Below are 12,673 nucleotides of genomic sequence, written 5' to 3'. Positions count from 1 at the left end.
TGAATTGCCGCACTAACAATGTTTAATAAGTGTCTTTCAGATCAAGACAATGGTGATGAAACCAGCGCTGGCTTCTTCGAGTGGCGCCCGACACCTTCTTGGAAGTTGGTGTCCTTAACCCACCAACAGGGGTCATGAGATGCACTTGGACCATTTTTCCTGCCCTGGGAGACTGTTGTGACAAAATGAACTTAATGAACTTTTCAAAGGATGGTCCACTGATTAATTACTCCTGTGTATATATGTACATACATATATATATATATATATATAGTAGTAGTGATTAATTAGATTGTATTGATAGATTGTATTGATAAGGTTTAAGTATTCAGTGAATGTCATATGATAAGGGGTGGAATGTCCTGGTTTTGTTAAAAACAAGTTTCTCTTTTAGTGAATTTGCCTGTCAGCCAAAGCCTTCATGTCAGCTGCATTTTCCTGGAGAACCCGACACATGTTTTGGTTAAACCCAGCAAGGGAATGCAAACTTATTGATAAGCACGGATGGACATCTCGCGAGAGGGGCAACGAGAAACTGGTGATCGAGAGACTGACCAACGGTGAATAACATTCCATTCACGTGAATACTTCATATAAAAGTGGGAGATCACGAGGATCTCGCCCCTTTTCCCTTTTTTTCCTCGTGGCCGACATCAGGAGAGGACCTTCCTGGTCGTCCCTGCGAACGGAGGCCAGTGAGAGACTGAATCCAGCTCCGGTTGGCTACAGAGTCTAATCCAGGACTTTGGGTGCCTGCCCTGCAGTTGCTGAGACTTACAAGATTGGTTTTGTATATTTTGTATTATTTTCTCTATTCTTATTAGTAGCATTAGTAAAACATCTTTAACTTTTCCAACTCCCTTCTCTCTGTCCTTCTTTCCCTCCCGATCACCTGTCCTGAGTGGGAAGGGGGGAGAGGGAGGGGCAAAAGGGGGAAGTGGGGGGGAGAAGAGGTTAACAATACATCTGCCAGGGTTTGATTGTCACCCCGCAATCCTAACCCTCGACACTCTGTCTACAACTACCTAATAGGGAGTTATAGAGAAGACTGAGCCAATTTTTTTTGGAGGTGTATAGCAAAAGGACAAGAGGTAACAAACTGCAGGAAGGGAAATTCCAACTGAAATAAAAATATATCAGCTTCACCGTGGAGTGGGTTTAGTGGTGTGACAAGGGTCGGAGAGGTTATGGGAACTCCAGTCATGGAAACATTCAAAACTTGGCTGATCAGCCTGACCTGACTTTGAAGCTAGCACTGCACAAGAAGGGTTTGGACAAGAGAGTGTGAGCTAAATTATGAGTTTATGAAGATTGAATGAAAGTAACACATGGAAATGCATTCCCGGAGTCCAGAGCTTCTTTCACACTCAATTTCAGGAAGAAAATTGTGTTCCCGTAGGGACAAACAGGATATCAGGAGATCTCAAAAACTCAAGAATATTTAATGTGAAGGAATAATCAAGAATGAATCCAAAAGGTAAGGAAGGATTTCAAGAAAAATTGGACCACTATTTAAATAAACATTATGAAGCCCAGGAGCCAGACTCCCCCACTCCTGAAGCCACGCGATAAACAAAACAACACCTGAGCTCAGTCGCTGCTCCTGCCCCAGCATCCAGACCTGGCAGGACATTTCCTAATATCCCACAACCTGAGCACCTTTCAAGCAGGTTACAGTTAAAATTAAAGCTTCCCATGGAAATGCTGCTTTTCTCTCTCTGCCTTTCAAAGCACAGATTAACTAGAAGTCAGGAGTTAACACGACCCACATCTAACATCAAAAGCTGCTGATGTTTAGCTGAGCATAAGTGACAGGTCTGATTCTTTCTTGGCACAAAAGAGTTATTAACTTTTTCAAGGCCCTGTTTTTGCATTTCCCACTACGTCATTACTTCAGTTCTTGTGTGATGGACCAGACCACAAGGCACCAAACTTTCAGTACGTACTTAGGAGAACAGGTGTTAAGAAGGACAGCAACAAGTTACAAACCGGGGTTCTACAAGAGTTTATGGTGTTCCAAACCTCTCGATTTGGCTGCTGAGAACCTTCTCAAATTTTACTAATCAGCCTTAAACTCTGAAAGGCTCTTTGAGCAGTAATATCTACTGCTTCAAAGTATGAGATTTCAGGGGAAAAAAAAGTCTCTCCGTTGTTGGAAGAAAATATTTCTAAATCTGAACAACTTCCCCTTGGTACAGAACTGGCTCTGGTGGAAATTCAGTTTTAGCAATTAAGTCAAAGCTGGGTTTGATTCAATTATCACCTTTTTAAATGCCACCCTTCATGCACATACTGAGCATCTGACCATCAAGAAGCTAAGAGGACATGCCAGTACAGGCCAACAAGCTAAGCTGGATCTAACTTCAGGGCCAGTAACCCACTAACTATCCACCACCTGCTTCAGTACAATAAAATAATTTGCCTGTGTGGTGGAACAGTGCCATTAATCCCCACATTTACACGTGTGGAACTGAGGCTCCCAAAGATGAGCGCAGCTCCATCGCACTCACCATCAGTCATTTAAGTGCTGAAGTCGGAAGCCCAAAGCTCCCTTCAGCTGGTCCCTTCTACAGCCAGAGGGCGTTTCAACCCACCCCAAACCTGCACATCCATCTGGAACTACTCATCCCTCCCCGCTGACCACAAGAGGCTGGAAAGTAACTAAGCTTCTCAAAGCCATGGGCAATGGTTCTGGAATCCATCCAAAACTAACAAGGAATTAAGGAACGGCCTAAGGTCACCCACTTTACTCAGGGCACACATGTGCTGTGTCATTTTTAGGTAGGAGACTGCATTCTGCCCACCAGAGCTAGAGGAACACAGCTCCGCAGCCTCTTGTAGCATCGGGACAAGCTTCAAGTCCCACAGGACAGCAACTGCACTTACTTGGAAGATATTGGAGAAGTCTCTCAAGTTGAAAATGTAGTGGAACTTGATGGCTGTTGGAAGGAATGTAGCGGCTACTTTCTGGTGCAGTCCCAGGGCAAGGGCAATCAGCTGCTGAGCTGATTTTTGCACAGCCCCCGAGAAATTTCCACTTGTCAGGTGCTGCGTTAAAATGGTGCTATAGATCCTGGACAAGGCATCCTGCCCAGGGATGGACAGCGCGAAGACACAGAAGTGACGCTGAGGGAGAGAAAGGAAGGCATGGAAAGGTCAGAGAGGTAGAAAAACACCTTTCAAGCAAAATGCCCTTGGGGATTTGCTGTGATAATCTCATCTAGGCTCCCTTTCCCATGAAATGCTGGACCAGATGATCTTTTGAGGTCCCTTCCAACCTGGGTTGTTCTATGATTCTCTGATTTGCAGTCCACCTGAACAAGGTTATTTCCCTCTCCCAGTTTGCCAGCAGAGCTCAGGTGGGAAGTGACATCACTCTGCTCACTAAACCAGGGATTTTCAACTGCATCTCACCAATGCTACACTGGAAGTGCAGTCCATTGAAGAGCCAAAGGGCTCTGAAGGTCCCACCGACCTCTGACAAAGCCCAGTCACTGTCTCTATTAAGAGCAGCCCCTGGAAGGTGCCATCTCCCAGAGGACCTCTTTACTAATTTGGAACTTGCAAAGTTGCCCATGGGACACTTCATTTTAACTCCACACCTTGCTGAAGAGGAGCCAGGGTCCAAGCTGACTCTGGTCATTAGGTTTCTCCATGATGAAATGAATTTTGCTCACTGCTACCCAGTCCCTCCATCGGTTGGCAGCTCCCAAAAATCAAAGTCTAATGTTTAAGATCTCTTCCCAAATCTTCTGTTATCAGCAGCGCTTGAACTGCTTTTTGTTTGGCTTGGGGTTTTTTTGTTCGGTTAGGTTTTTGGGGGGATTTGGTTGGTTGGTTGGTTTTGGTGTTCTTTGTTTTGTTGGTTTTGTTTGGTTGCTTGGTTTGGGGTTTGTTGGGGTTTTTGTTGTTGTTGTGTTTTGGTGTGGCTTGGGTTTTTTTTTAGTTTTGTCTGTTTTCTTCGTTTGGGTTTCTCCCCCACACCTCTTTTTACTGACAGCTGCATCAGACAATTCTGGAAAGCAGGCGGCGTTAATGCACCATGCTTCAGAGCTAAATACGAGCTAAATGAAGGCAAAATCTGCCTGTATGGACCAGAAGGTTGTCCTGAAAGTAGGTGTTAAGCTGGCTGGCAACTTTTGACTTCCTCCTCTGACGGAGCTGCAGAATGCGAGGAAAAACAAACAAGGGAATAAGGGACCCAGTTCGGTGCTTCACTATTAGGAATCACAGTCACTCGACAGATTCGTGCCATTTGTACTGATAAAACAACAGCAGGATCTGCCAGTGGTTGTCCTCTAACCTCACGTTTAAATGATCCACCCCAAACTAAACCCAGCGATGCACCTGCCGTTGTGCAGGGCTTTACCTGCAGCCGAGGGTTGATGGTGAAGCTCCCCGCCGTCGGGTTCACGCACGACACATACTGCACGTTCGTGATCTCCTTCAGCGACAGCTTGGTCCGGTCGTACCTTCGGGCAAAACACAAGCAGCAGCACAGTGACCACGGCCACTGCCTCTCTCAGTACGTGTCCCTGGGCTGCCAGAGGCCGCTTGTCTTCAGGGGGTCAAATTCTGCGTCTTGCCAAGATGAGGCCCAGGCCCAGGTTGCCGGCCTATCTGTACACGGCCTGGCACACGCGAGTCCTGCTCCTGGTGGAAATCCTTCAGCTTCAACAACCTGTAGCTAATATTTCTATCAGTAATAAGCACTGAGCAAAGCCCCTGGGCCATACTCTTCACTTGCATGGAAATGGCAGAAAACAGCAGGAGTGTCTCTGGTTTGATCCCAACCCGGGACAGGGTGTGAGAGACTACAAGGGTGACTCTCAAACACTGTGGCAAACCCAGCCCTGCAACACCCAGTCATGGGAGACGGGCCATCGTGAGCAGGTGAATGGTGATTTACATGTCAAGGCCGAGGTGACAGCCACAGACAAAGGCTGGGTGACACAGGCAGTGCTGTGTTGAAGGACACGCAGCCTGTGCGCTGACAGGCCCGACACGGTGTCAAGGCCCAGGCTGAGAGACCCTTCGGGCCTCCCCCATCTTCCACAATCACCCCCAGTGATGCCTGCACAAAAGCCCAGGTGATCCCGAGGGCTATAAACCCTATAAAACCTGTGCCAGCACGGGCAGGGTGCCACCCTGGGGACCCTTCCACCCACCGGGCTGACCACGGGAACCGAACCACACACCACAGGGTGCTGAACCCTGACTACAGACCCAAGCATTCCTGCATAGGAACTGGACCTGAGACTACAAACCCCTCAAACACACCACGGAGCCCTAAGGGTGGTGAGACCTTTCCTTTCCCTTTCCTTTTCCTTCCCTTCCCATTTCCTTCCCCCTTCCTTTCCCCTTCTTTTCTTCCTCTCTCTTTCCTTCCTATATTCCTATTTCTTTGCCTTCCTTTTTGTGAGTAATACAGTAACATAAGGTTTAGAGCCCCACTTGTGCCACAAAACTCTTTCATGTGAATCTTTTCGCTGCTAAACTGTTTATCGATTGAGCTTAAGTAACATAAATCCTTCTGCCACTGAGTCATTTGCCAATTGGACCAAGCTACAAAAAATAAAGGTCTTTTGTTTGTGGACCTTCAGGATTGTATGTACTTTTTTCCAACCCAGGGGACTGACAAATCTCAGTCACACTTCCCCCAACCATAGCGCCAGGTGGGACATGACAAGGGTCAGCAGGCTGCTGCTGCCGGGGGAGGACAGGGAGTCCTGGGCTCCCTGGTTTAAGAAGGACAAGGAATTACTGGAGAGAGTCCAGCGGTGGCTACAAAGATGCTAAGGGATCTGGAGCACCTTTCTTGTGACAAGAAACTGAGAGAGCTGGGGCTGTTGAGCTGGAGAAGAGAAGCTGAGAGGGATCTGATCAATGGGATCAATATCTCAGGGTGGCTGTCAGAGGATGGACCAGACTCTGTTCAGTGGTGCCCAGCACCAGGGTGAGGGGCAACGGGCACAGACTGAAACACAGGAGGCTCCATCTGAACATGAGCAGAAACTTGTTTGCTGGGAGGTGCCAGAGCCTGGCCCAGGCTGCCCAGAGCGGGTGTGGAGGAATTGAAAACCATTCCAGTGGTTAAAATTCAGACAGTCAAGAAAACACACCTTCAATGAAAATAAAGAAATAATGGGAAGGGTTATTAGAATGGAGTCGTGAGACAGGTAAACTGAGCCTGGGCAGCTAGGAAGTGTCAGGTAGTCTGTAAACCCTGCCGTACCCAACCAACGGGGAACTGGGGAGGGAATTTGCAGTTGGGATTAGGGGTGGATATAAGCAGTGGCTTTTTGCCCTGTTTTGTGTGCCTACCTTTAGGTGGAACACCCGACCTTGCAAAATCGTTAATAAAATATGCTTTGCTGAGAGATCCTACCTGAGCCTATTATATTGGTGAGATGATAACTTCCTGCATGCAATACAGTGCCCAGTGGGCACTGCTGAGCACATGGGCAGAAGGCCTCGATGTGTCTGGGAGGGGACCCATGGCATGCTGCATCCGCCCGCACCTCGCTGCATCCCCTGTACGTTGCTGCATCCGCCCGCACCTCGCTGCATCCCCTGTACGTTGCTGCATCCCCTGTACGTTGCTGCATCCGCCCGCACCTCGCTGCATCCCCTGTACGTTGCTGCATCCGCCCGCACCTCGCTGCATCCCCTGTACGTTGCTGCATCCGCCCGCACCTCGCTGCATCCCCTGTACGTTGCTGCATCCGCCCGCACCTCGCTGCATCCCCTGTACGTTGCTGCATCCGCCCGCACCTCGCTGCATCCCCTGTACGTTGCTGCATCCGCCCGCACCTCGCTGCATCCCCTGTACGTTGCTGCATCCGCCCGCACCTCGCTGCATCCCCTGTACGTTGCTGCATCCGCCCGCACCTCGCTGCATCCCCTGTACGTTGCTGCATCCGCCCGCACCTCGCTGCATCCCCTGTACGTTGCTGCATCCGCCCGCACCTCGCTGCATCCCCTGTACGTTGCTGCATCCGCCCGCACCTCGCTGCATCCCCTGTACGTTGCTGCATCCGCCCGCACCTCGCTGCATCCCCTGTACGTTGCTGCATCCCCCCGCACCTCGCTGCATCCCCTGTACGTTGCTGCATCCCCCCGCACCTCGCTGCATCCCCTGTACGTTGCTGCATCCCCTGTACGTTGCTGCATCCGCCCGCACCTCGCTGCATCCCCTGTACGTTGCTGCATCCGCCCGCACCTCGCTGCATCCCCTGTACGTTGCTGCATCCGCCCGCACCTCGCTGCATCCCCTGTACGTTGCTGCATCCGCCCGCACCTCGCTGCATCCCCTGTACGTTGCTGCATCCGCCCGCACCTCGCTGCATCCCCTGTACGTTGCTGCATCCGCCCGCACCTCGCTGCATCCCCTGTACGTTGCTGCATCCGCCCGCACCTCGCTGCATCCCCTGTACGTTGCTGCATCCCACCGCACCTCGCTGCATCCCCTGTACGTTGCTGCATCCCCCCGCACCTCGCTGCATCCCCTGTACGTTGCTGCATCCCCCCGCACCTCGCTGCATCCCCTGTACGTTGCTGCATCCCCTGTACGTTGCTGCATCCCCCCGCACCTCGCTGCATCCCCTGTACGTTGCTGCATCCCCCCGCACCTCGCTGCATCCCCTGTACGTTGCTGCATCCGCCCGCACCTCGCTGCATCCCCTGTACGTTGCTGCATCCCACCGCACCTCGCTGCATCCCCCATGCCTCACTCCATCCCCCACACCTCGTTGCATCCCTCTGCGCCTCACTGCATCCCCCTACTCCTCGCTGCAGCCCCTTGTGCCTCCAACGCTCCCTCGCAGCTCCCTCACCCTCTATCTGCCTGACTTCCCTGACACCCACAGCCCAAGATTTCTGCCTCCGCTCCACTGTCTCTGTTCCTCGGAAGCTTTTGGCAGAGCTCAGGCATGCACACAGCTGAGGAGAGTGGAAATTGCAATGCGTCCCTGCCCTGTATTCCCTGTGGAGAGATGCAAATATTCATGTCCCACACAGAGCTGCTGGCTAAAGTGTAAAACACACCAATCTCCTTCCAAAACAGTCACTGCTTTTCCTTCAAATCACCTCTGCCTAGATAATGGTTGTTTGCTGCTGCCTGACAGAAGACAATGTTAGGTGCTCACAGCAGGGGGGTTCACCCCAGCTGAGGCCAAATCCACAGCCGCCTCTGCTCTCAGCGTCGCGGGGCAGCAAGGCCGAGCATCGCGCTCCCCTCGCAGGCTTTGCACTGGGACCACAGTCACAAGCCACAGCAAGAGCAGAGCAAAGCTCCTCTCAACCCAGCTATGAGTAAGCAATCAAGCGGTATTAAAGAAGCGATGGACAACGTCCTCGGACACACGGTGTGAACTGTGGGGTTGTCCTGTGCAGGGACAGGAGCTGGACTCGATGATCCTTGCGGGTCCCTTCCAGCTCAGGACGTTTTGTGATTCTAAGTGAATTTGTTTGCTGGGGACAGGGGAAGCCCTGAGGGTGCTCAACTCTCAGTTCACCCAGAGCCTCCCAACCAGCTCTAGCCCAGCAGTATGCAATGGGAAGAGGGACCCACGCTTTGAGATTCTCTCAAACCCACTCCCCAGCACTGGAGCTGAACAAAAAGGTCTCCGACAACCAAGCCCAAGCAGGCTCCTACCAGTGGCCGTAGTCCAGGTGCTGCCGGATCAGCGTATGGGGCTGCACTGTCCCGTAAGCGTCCACCTCGGGCATGTTGAGATCATCAATGAAGTACACGAGCTTCTTGGTACCTGGAGGGCCATAATTCCTACCAGCCTTTTTCTCCAGAGGTTTCTCAAGCATACCTGTAGGGAGGCAGAGGTGCAAAGCTCATCTACTGGGAGAGCAACTGCTGCAAAATAAAAATGATTTCTCAGCCCAGCTCAATGCTGTGCTGTGTGTAGCTACAGCGGCCCCTCAAGGAGCTGAGATGTCCCCCAGCTGCAGCTGTATGAGGAGCAGCTGAGGGGCCTGGGGGTTCAGCTGGAGAACAGGAGCTGAGGGGAGACCTTCTGATCTCTGAACTGCCTGAAAGGAGCTTGGAGCCAGGGGGGTCGGGCTCTGCTCCCCAGGAACAAGCGCCAGGAGCAGAGGAAATGGTCTCAATTTGCACCAGGGGAGGCTGAGGCTGGATCTGGGGAACAATTTCTTCCCCAAAGGGCTGTGGGGCATTGGAACAGGCTGCCCAGGGCAGTGCTGGAGTCACCAGCCCTGGAGGGTTGGACAGACGTGGAGATGAGGTTCTCAGGGACTAGAGTGCTAGAGCTGGGTTACGGTTGGACTCGATGATCCTGAAGGTCTCTTCCAACCAAACTGATTCTATGATTCTACAGTGCAGCTGGGAGCCCTGCAGGGACCCTTGGTCAGCACTTTGGTTTGACTTAAATCAGAAAGCTCTCAACTCTTCCTTCCAAACAAAAATACAACAAACTTCGTCTGCTACAAAACATGTCTACCTCAGAGCAAACAAGAGCTTTTCATGCAAGATAAAGCCTTTTGAATCTCTTCTGCATAATTTTTTAAACGAAATCTTGCTTGCAGAGGTGGCTGTGCCAGAGCAGTGAGCGTCCCCTGCTGCCTGCCCCGGCGATGCGGCAACTGCAGCGTGGCCAGGGCAGCAGGCACTGGGCGCTGCGATGGAGAAAGGGAGATGGATGCTGTGGGCACAGAAGCCCACGAGCAAAGCTGCTGGTTTTGTGAATATATGCATCTTTTACCCTGTTAGACAAAAATAGGCGATCTCAGGGCCAAATTCCTGGACATCTTCAGAACAACCAACATGACACTTTTATTTAAATGCATCAAATAATCATAAGTTCCCTGATCTTCTCACCAGCGTTACCCAACCCTCCAGATAATGTGACAAGACTTAATTCCAACACGAGCTGTCAAATTACCACCTAGTTTCAAGTAGGGTCACGCACACGCAAAGGAAAGCACGGAGAGAACAGTTTCGCATTTCAAAGCCTTGGAAGACTTTAATTTGTTTTAGCAGAAGGCTGGGGTCATATGTTGCTCTAGCTCATAAAACGTGGGGAATATTTATAATCCTGGGCTGATATTTAATAAAAATCACCCCACGTCGCTGCACATCATGTTCTATAGGTTATTGATTCCTCTGATTGCAGCCCAGGCAACCTTTACTGTCTCAGTAAGTGGAAAAGCAAACGGAAGCAACGCTCCTCTGCCCAGACTCCGGGTGGGTTTTCTGCCCTGTGCTTACTCGAAGAATTTGTTTCATTAGCAGTTTTGGGTTGGCAACAGACCTATAAGGTGCTATAAAGCAGCACACGGTAAGTAGCAATTCTTTGTAATTAGGGAAGACTGGCAAATGTAAACGGGACTGGGAGTTTTTTTAAGCCATTTATTATCACGTGCAAAAGTTGTTAAGGAAGATTTCTATTCCGTTGGTTTGTTTCAGATCACAGACCTTTCAAAACGCTGGGTTTTTCCTGCTCGGGTGCACTGCAGACAGCTCGCCTTGCTCACCACTCAAAATGCAGCTGATTTCTTGTCACAGACAGTTGCTGCACAAAGGAATGGATTGTGCTACGAAAAATGATGAATCTTTCCTCAGCGGAGCCTCTCTCCCCGTTCAATAAAACCACAATATTTGAAATTTCTGGTAGCAAGTTAAATTAAGTGTTTCAAATAAGCATTTAATTTAAATTTAATTAGTCCCTAATTAACATATAAAATCAGCCCTTTTTGAGGTTAAACAAGTATGCAAGAGATTCATCACACTGAAATGCAATTACTGGGGATCAAGTGACATGTTCGTGGAAGTGGTATTTTAATTCAAAGCCGTATCTCACAATAATAATAAGGGGCGGTGTGTCTGTGTGAGATCCTGACACACACTCAAACCAGCACCTCAAAGAAACAGTCTGGACACCTCGTACCTTCTGGTTGGTGAGCAAGGGAGAGGGAAAAAAAGAACCCAAACAAAAAAAACCACAAGATTTATTGCAATTTCTCTGAATGACAGAAGTCAGGGCTACATCTGATGGAGGGGCAGAGGCCCAAGAGGGCACGAAGCAGAGCGAGGCCCAGGGCAAATGCCACAGAATGTGGTATTTAGTCACAATAAACTACAGAAAATCCCCAAACTGGCCCCAGGTTCAGGCAGAGAGAGTGTTGGGCTCCTTTTAACCCCTGTGCACACGGCGCTTCTGGAAGCCACAGGATGCAGGGATGGGTTGAACAACAACTCTGCTTCCCCTAAGGGCTGCATCTTATACATCTCTGCAGCAACAGGCACCTTGTCTAAGGAACTACTGGAACTCAGGTTAGGATCTTTTTTAAGTAAGAAAAAATCCAAAATTACTTTGTGCCCATGTTTTACAAATTTAAAGATGTGCCTGCTGGGGAAAAGAATAAAGCAGCCAAGTGACAAACTACACAAAAAGGGACAAATTAACTCTAAAAAATGAGCAGCAGGGATCCAGGCCAAGCAGTATAAATCATGCTTCTCAATGCAAATCTCACCACCACATCTTCATCCACACACAAGACAACTTGCTCCTCTGTGCAGGGGAAGAAAATCACTGACTCAGCCCACAGCTCATGACCAGGGACACGGTGCCAGGTCTGCCTGTACAAATAACACCTGCACACACTCGCCCATCCAGCTGGAGACAAACGGCTGCACATTCACAGAATCACAGGATCCCAGACGATTGGGCTGAAGGGACCTCTGCAGATCTCCCAGTCCAAGCCCTGCTCACGCAGGGTCACAGAGCAGATCACACAGGTGGGTCCAGGCGGGTTTCAATGTCTCAGAGAAGGAGACTCCACACCCGCTCTGGGCAGCCTGGGCCAGGCTCTGGCACCTCCCAGCAAACAAGTTTCTGCTCATGTTCAGATGGAGCCTCCTGTGTTTCAGTCTGTGCCCGCTGCCCCTCACCCTGGCGTTGGGCACCACTGAACAGACTCCGGTCCATCCTCTGACAGCCACCCTGAGATATTGATCCCATTGATCAGATCCCTCTCAGCTTCTCTTCTCCAGCTCAACAGCCCCAGAGCTCTCAGTCTCTCCCCATAAGAAAGAATCTCTAGGTCCCTCAGCATCTTTGTCCCCCACCCAGGCAGCTGGACAGAGAGACAGACAGACAGACAGACAGACAGCTCAGCCCATTTAGCAGCTCAAGGGCATTTTGCAGAGACCCCAACACAGGGAAAAAAGCAAAGGGGCACCTGGGAGGGAGGAGGGAGACTGCAGCCATCACACACTAGCAAGACCCAAAACCCTTCAGACCTGCCCCAGAAAGCTGCCGTGACTCCACGACACAGCCCCAGGTGACACAGCGTGGGCTGAGCCTGTGCTGTCACCTCTGCGAGTGGATCAGTCCCACAGGGCAACTTTAAACTCTGACACCTTCCTTAAAACATCTGCAGTGTCGGGAGCCCAGCAGAGCACAGACAGGGGCTGTGATGCTCATGGCCGTGAGCGTGTTCGCCCAGGGCCACCTGGCCAGGAAAAACCCACATGGTGAAGGTTAAAACCTTGGTCTCACTGGTGCTGGTCCTGTAGAGGGAGTAAAGGGATTTCAGGACACTTGGGTCAGACCAAACTCCATAAAGGAAGTTATTTTGGTTTACAGTGACCCACAGCTGTTGTTCAACTCAAAACAAGCAAGGTTGTTTCATTCCTGAT

The 12,673-nt window shown here is 50.5% G+C and overlaps 1 pseudogene; it reads right to left on the bottom strand.

Moving 5' to 3' along the window:
- The window catches only part of LOC136115879 (dynein axonemal heavy chain 9-like), a 301,218-nt pseudogene that overhangs the window by 222,762 nt on the left and 65,783 nt on the right, over positions 1–12,673 (bottom strand).

Source organism: Patagioenas fasciata, chromosome 36 (genome assembly GCF_037038585.1).
Source record: "Patagioenas fasciata isolate bPatFas1 chromosome 36, bPatFas1.hap1, whole genome shotgun sequence".
In the NCBI taxonomy this organism is placed as follows: domain Eukaryota; kingdom Metazoa; phylum Chordata; class Aves; order Columbiformes; family Columbidae; genus Patagioenas; species Patagioenas fasciata.
The sequence above is the reverse complement of the archived record's forward strand: the minus strand, read 5'-3'. Positions and strand labels throughout refer to the sequence as shown.